The following is a 7,227-nucleotide window of genomic DNA, read 5'->3' as shown; positions in this document are numbered from 1 at the left end:
ACTTTTAGAAATTATGTGCCGATTTACTTTACTCTCAGCAGAATCATCAACTTTAGGTGCCATCAAATGTGGATGAAATGTGGTAAGAATTATGTCTTATTTTAATTTTAATTTTTAAAATTATAAGAGAAGTAAAATCTTAACTTATACTCAACAGCCACTATATCATTTTTCATTAAATACTTGAACCATTTTTCTCTCTTTCTTTCTTTTTTTTTTTTTTTTGGAGAGGTTTTTGCTATAAGGCGTGTGCTCTCGCCAAAAAAGACAGAGACAGAGAGACAGAAAGTAAGAAAAGTAAGAAATCACCCCCTTCCGCCCGGAGGGATGGCCACGCTGCAATCCCTTCTCCTCCATTCTCCTCTCGGGATCTTGGGCACACATGCACATGCGCCCAGCATGAGTTTAAGCTACAGGTCCCGAACTTGAACCACGGTTGAGAGCATAGGAGTCCAGTGACATAGCCATTACGCTAGCTGCTGGTCCAGTTTGAACCATTTTTCTGCATTACTTGCCTTTTCCCTTAATGACTTAAAAAGCAACCAAAGAAAAAACATTAAAATATAACATATACATTTAAAAAATTAATTTTAAAGTATTTTGCATATTAAAAATGTCCTTTCTCAGAAATGTGTTATAATTATTTCTCCATCTATTGACTGTCTTATGACTTTATGATGTACTTTTTTCTATGGAAAATTTTAGATATTTTTGTAATTAAATGTATTACTCTTCAGTTTTTGTAATTTCTATGCATCCTGTCTTACTTCAAAAGGCCTTTTCATATTCTATGATTATAAATTCACCAATGTTTTCTCATAATGCTCTAATGATTCAGTATTTTTATTTAAGTCTTCGACTCATCTGGAATTTAATTTTGCTTTACTACTTTCTCATCACATTTATTTAATTATCCAACTATCATTAGTGGTGTGAAAATGCATTTTTATCATGTAATTTTAATATCCCTAAGGAAGTCTTTCATTGGCCTGTCATCTCTTTTTTTTTTTTAAATCTACTTGCATTGGCTAGCCTCTTCCTACTAAAGCAAGGATCTGACATGCCTTTTTTTTAAGTCATTTAAATGCCACTTAGACAGTGTTGGCACATAGTGGATCCTCAAAAATATTAACTGAATGCACAAATGATAGAAGGCTTTATTTTATATATGTTAAATAAGGAATGCTTCACGAATTTGCATGTCATCCTCGCACAGGGGCCATGCTAATATTCTCTGTATTGTACCAATTTTAGTATATGTGCTGCCAAAGCGAGCACAATATTTTTATATTTTTAAGAATTAGAATGTATATCTTCTGAAATTATATTTCCCACTTTGATATAATTTTAATTCTGTGTATGTATGGGGTCAGTGCACACATCTGTAAGTTTCCATTCTTTTTGTTTTCTTTTTTAAAAGAATTATTTATTTAATTTTATTTATTATTATTATTTTAAATCTGCTACAGGGTACATGCTCTCACCAGAGAGAGACATACAGAGAGAAGGTGAGATATCACCCCCCCGGGGGGGATTTCCATGTCACAATCCCTTTTCCTCCATTTTTCCCCCAGGATTTTGGACACCCATGTACATGCACCCAAAGTGAGTTTCAAGTCACCAGGTCCAAGACTTGAACTGTGGTCAGCTATGTGGGAGTCCAGCGACCTAACTGCTATGCTATCTGCTGCCCCCCAGAATCTCTGGTTTCTCTCTGACTCTGGCTGCCTCTTTAAAGATACTGACCCAAGTACTGCATCTTTTCCTCTATTTGATCCCTATTCTTTTCCTTTAAAAAACATATTATTGTTATGTTTACTCTGCCATTTTACTTCAGATTTTGCATACTTATCATTTATTTAGGCACCTTTAGCGATACTGGGTTAATGGTCGATGTCACTATGCAAGCATAATCCTACAATCCCACAAACGTCATTGACAATAAGTGAATTGACAAGTTTACTTACAATATGTGGTGGCTAGAGAACTGATGCTGATGAATTGTTGAGAATAACAGAAAGAGCACTAGCATAAATGATAACCTGTTTATGGAGCCTTTACACAGTGCCAGCTACTTTGAGCATAAATGAATTCATTTGATTCCCTCAGAAACAGGTAGAGTAGGAATTTTTATTATCCTCATTTTATAGAGGGAAAATAAAAGGCACAGAGCAGTTAAATAATATTTTCAAAGACACCCAGCTCCAAGTAGGAGAAATGAGGTTCACATCCTGGCATTTAATACCAGAAGTGGTAGTCTTAACCTATACCTTATGTTGCCTAAACCACAGTCCTTCTCACATCAAGAAGTCGAGACTGCATACGTTAACTTTAAAAGAAATTTGGCTGCCCTACAAAGGCTGAGCTAGCGTTCTAATTAAGTCAACTCCTTCCATTCATTCAGATATTCTCAGTACAATATTCCTGGTGACTATGCTTAGTTAAGTTCTCGCTGAGCTGATTGGATAATTTGACTTCATAGGGACCCAACCTTAATGACAGAAACAATTTCATTAATAGCCCTTCTGACATTTAATGTTTAAAAGTTACAGTAGAAAATGTATCAAGGCTCTGTTATGTTGCCACAGCCATCTTCTGTCTGCCTATGCACATGAGGGAGAGGAAAAGACAAATTTGACGGCCAGCCACAGAATTAGAATTAACCTGAGCTATGAAGGTGCGGTAGATGAACCAGCTCAGTCACTCCTATATTTGCTTATTTGTATTTGGAATTCCTGTCTTAGATCATGACACAGAAAGAAATGTTCCTGCTTTCAAATTTTTCCCTCTATACCAATCAAATTGTTCCCTTGGTACACATCATAAAAAAAGTCATTGAATACTCTAATTGTGGCATTCACCAGAGCTATTTTTTACAAAACAACCTTGGTCAAAACTCAGATTTTAATCGAAAACAGAATGCTGGTGGAGTGGTTTCCAATCTTTTTCCGCTTCAATTTTTTGATGGTCACGAGCACCATAAATCGAACCTGTATCCAACAGATTTGAGCTAAATTAGTTCAGCATCTTACAGTAAAGTTAAAATAGAAAGCCTACATATTTCTCTGAAGACAACACACGCACACACACCCCAACATCACTACCATTTTTTTTTCTCTCTCCATTGAGTATTACTCAAAAGTATCTGAAAGTTTAAGATTCAAACTTGGCAGTTGTATAATCCTCCCAGGGGAGGAAATTCAGGAGAATTGAAAGAAAATTGGCTTAGCAATGTGTTTTGAATATAGGCAACAGAACATTTTCTATTTGGGTACAACTACATCAATGAAACTTGAGTCAGTGGAAGTCTTGTCCGATGCCACTTAGAAGGTTGTCAGAGTTAAGGGAGGCGTTAGAAGAATACCAGTTGGAACAGAGAACTGCCTTAAGGAAAGACTCCATTTCCTTCCATTTCCTGCTGTAGATAAATGAGAACCAAATATAGGAAACCATAAGGTCATTTCAGCAAATAAAAACCAACCCACCATTCTGAGTATCATATATTGCGGTTATTGCTGCTGGTATTTTGCCCACTATAATGGATTCAAAACATGGCTGTGAATTCTTTGACACTTTGACACTCCTTCCACACTCCTAGATCTGAGCAGGCTTGTCACTGCTTTGACTGGGAGATTACAATGGAAGTTACACTAGGTGACTTCTGAGGCCAATTTATAAAAGAACAGTTCACTTTCACCTTGTTTGCTGGCATGCTTATTCATGGAACTCTAAGCTGTCATGCAATAATGCAGACTACCCTGAGGCTTTCCTATTAAAGTGAACAGCATAACTTTTCAGATAAGAAGACAGACTCTAGGGCTAGCCCACAGAGCAGAAGTTAAATGCTGTGCATTGGGAGTCATATCCCACATGACTGATCAAGGTTCAAATCCTGGCCCTGGTGGCTTGAAAAATACTCCAGGTATGTGTGTGTATGACTCTAATATCCTGATAGGATGAAGAAAAAAGCATGGTAGCATGACCATGCCCCTTTGGGGGTGCTTCTCTCTCTTGCTCTCTCTCTGGAGAGTGCACATGCCCACTGACAATAAAATTTAAAAAAAAAAAGTTTAAAAAATAACATTATTTGGGCCAGCAGACGGTCTGGTGGTTAAGGTGCTAGACTGCTATATGGCCAACCGTGGTTTGAATCCCAGACCCTTGGTACCTTGCTTTCTCACTCCCCACCTCCTGTCATATGGTAAGTGACTGATAGCAAATTAAAAATAATAATGAAGATAAATAAAATAAATAATTTAAACAATAGCATGATTAATTAAAAAAAAGGGGGGGTTAGATTTTAGAACTAGTTGACCTGGATTCAAATTCTGGCCCTATCAACTGCTAACTTTGTAACTTCAGGACTGTTACCAAATCTTTTCAGTTTTCCTTATCTATATAATGGTAAGAAGCAATAATCTAGTGCATTCCACCTGTCCTCGTGCTTTTCACCTTTACGTAAAGGGTCAAATAGGATATCTGTTAAGTGCTTAAAATAATGCTGGCAAATAGTAGGCACTATGGGAATTGTTAGATAAAACGTGAATGTCCTTTCAGAGAAACCTCACAGGTTTAGATGCAGATTGGACGCAACACAATTCAGAATCCAATCATTCTTCATTTTGGATCACAGAACTGTAGTAGTCAAGAGCAACTGGATCCCACATGGTGACCCTAGTTCAAATTTCCAGCCTGGTCAGCCTGAAACTCTTGCAAGCAGGCACACGAGTGCTTAGGAGCCAATGGACTGGAAGACGAGGAAGGAGAGTACAGTGTGACTGAACTCTGGGGAGGGCATTCCTCTCTCTCTCTCTATCTCTTTCTCTCTCATGTGTGAGCTCTATTAGGAATAAAGAAATACAAGAAACAAAAGACTCTGATAAACATGAACAATTTAGACCAAAGACAAAAATTGTTAGCATCTAAAAAGCAGAGATGCTTCTGAAATACCTCTTTGCTTTTATTTCCTTCCCTGTGTTTAGGGCTAATGTTTGCCATGTTTACATCATTGAGCCAGGCATTTCCCTTATCCTGGCCCAGCATTGAGTAACATATTTGAACTTATAAAATTTACAAGTCTAAAATAGTTACCAGCATGTACTCCCCCCACCCCCAGCTTGCCTCACCCTCTGAGGGATTAGGTTATAAAAATGAATGAAATCATCATTCCTGTTTACTGGATAATCCCAAGTCTAAAATAAAAAAGGAGGGGGGACAGCAAAGACCATTTAAGGAAAAACGAAGATAGATGGGCACAGAGAGGCCTCCCTGGTTATCTCACAGAGTACGTTACTGCCAAACACATCTGCTTGTGCTTTTTCTTCATTCATTTTACAATGAAAATAAATGAAAAGGGAGCTAAAGTCTGCCAGCCGAAGTCCACTTGAGATAAGCCAATTAGTTAATACAAATATGCAATTATACCTGTTTTATGAGACATCAAATGGGCTAGTCCTTGCCAGTTTGCAATACTTCCCATGGTCATCTCCACAAACTGCCTTTCACAGGCTCCCTTTCTTCCTTGCTCCCTGGTAGATTCAGCCAAAGGGAGGCTCTGGGAGAAGAATGATGGTGAGGGCTGGGAGAAGCCAAGCTATTTCTCCCCTTCTATCTGTACGTTAGACTCCCTCTCTGAGAATGTTGTCTCCTCTATGATTTCATCACTAGGAAGACCCGATTATAGCTTCCAGTGGACATACCTAAATTCGTGTCCAGGTCATAGCATTTCCACCTGCCATACAGGTAGTAGTAGCTGCTTCTTGCTATTACTAATCTCTGGTAGCCTCGCCATTCCCTCTCACCTTCTCCTTGTTTCTGCCAAGTCCCTGTATTAAATTCCTTCTGCTTGATATAGTTATTCTACCGTTATTCTACTTGGATCCTCACAGGTACTTCATAATGAGGTCATGATTGTTTCTTGTCTAACATATAGAGGAATAGTGTTGTTTTAATAACATGACATTTTATAGACAAACTGTACCATTTACCTGGAGGAAGGATGCTATGACACACAGGTTAATTTTGATTTTTGCATGAGCTACCTGAGCCATGTTTGCAATAAACAAGGAGTAATTCCTGTTGTTCATTTAGCAGACAACAGAATTGAGTTGATTGAGAAGGGGTGTAACCTACTCATATGCAGTCAGATTTTTTTTCTTTTGTTTTCTTCTTTTCTGGGTGTAGAGGTTTTTGCCTTAGGGCATGTGCACTCTCCAGAAAGAGAGAGAGAGAGAGAGAGATGGTGAGAGGGGAAGTGAGAAATCACCCCCACGGGGGATAGCCACACTGTAATCCCTTCTCTTCCATTCTTTTACTGGGATCTTGTGTACAAATATATACATGTCCTGCACAAGTTTCAAGGTGGGTCTGTAACTTGAACCATGGCTGGCCATGAGGGAGTCCAGTGACATAACCGCTATGTCATCTGCTGGCCCCAATGCAGTGATATTTTCTTACATTCACCTTTCTGTGGACTCTTTACTGTAAATACTGTTTTTGTCATAGCAGTTATGCAGTATGTTGAACTCATGCTTAGTGTATAATACATAAAAATTCATGACGCAATAGCAAACACTGTTCTTATTATTATGATTTAACAAACAGTCATCATGCTAATAATTACTTTTCTCAAGAAATATGCTTATTGACCTCAGGACCACCAAAACCTGGTAACAGTTGTGTTAAAAAGTCATTGAATTTGCTCATGTAGTATTGATTTTGGTGCCTAGAAATAGAATTTGGGTGCCTATCTTCATCAGCAAATGCACTGTACTCCCAGGGATCTGAATCTTAGCAGAGTAGCTGAGATCCACAGTCAACTGACTGTTTGCACGGAGACTTTATTGCAGCTGCAGACTTAGCACATATGAAAAGGTTTTCTGTACTCACTTTCTGGATGAAGCAGATTGCATCACCAGGAATTCCTGTCTTCTAACACATAGTGACCAACACTCCTTAATAAGCATTTGCTTTTTTATTTTCAGGTCAATACGTAATGCTTTCTGTTCATTATGAAACCAGATTTTTTTTTTTTAAATCTCTCTTTCTTTTTTTTTTTTTTCAAACTAGGAGGAAAGACGTAAAATAATAATTCCAATGCTCTGACTCTGGCATGTCCTGTGCACAAGTAGCCAGTCAGCTTAGTGCAAACTATGGGGCAATGTCCACATTTAAATAAGGCAGGGTTTCCAAGGCACCACATCTGGCAAGAGAGGTTGTTGTCAGAGG

General features: G+C 38.1%; 1 non-coding gene across 1 annotated transcript; it reads right to left on the bottom strand.

The window, feature by feature from the left end:
- Positions 1–1,171: 1,171 nt before the first annotated feature.
- LOC114005421 (U6 spliceosomal RNA) lies at positions 1,172–1,278 on the bottom strand. Its single transcript, XR_003547273.1, has one exon. It is a non-coding gene; the product is annotated as a U6 spliceosomal RNA (small nuclear RNA).
- Positions 1,279–7,227: the final 5,949 nt, after the last annotated feature.

This window comes from Tupaia chinensis, unplaced genomic scaffold, assembly GCF_000334495.1.
Source record: "Tupaia chinensis unplaced genomic scaffold, TupChi_1.0 Scaffold143766_1, whole genome shotgun sequence".
Taxonomy (NCBI): domain Eukaryota; kingdom Metazoa; phylum Chordata; class Mammalia; order Scandentia; family Tupaiidae; genus Tupaia; species Tupaia belangeri.
This window is presented reverse-complemented; position numbering and strand designations above follow the sequence as displayed.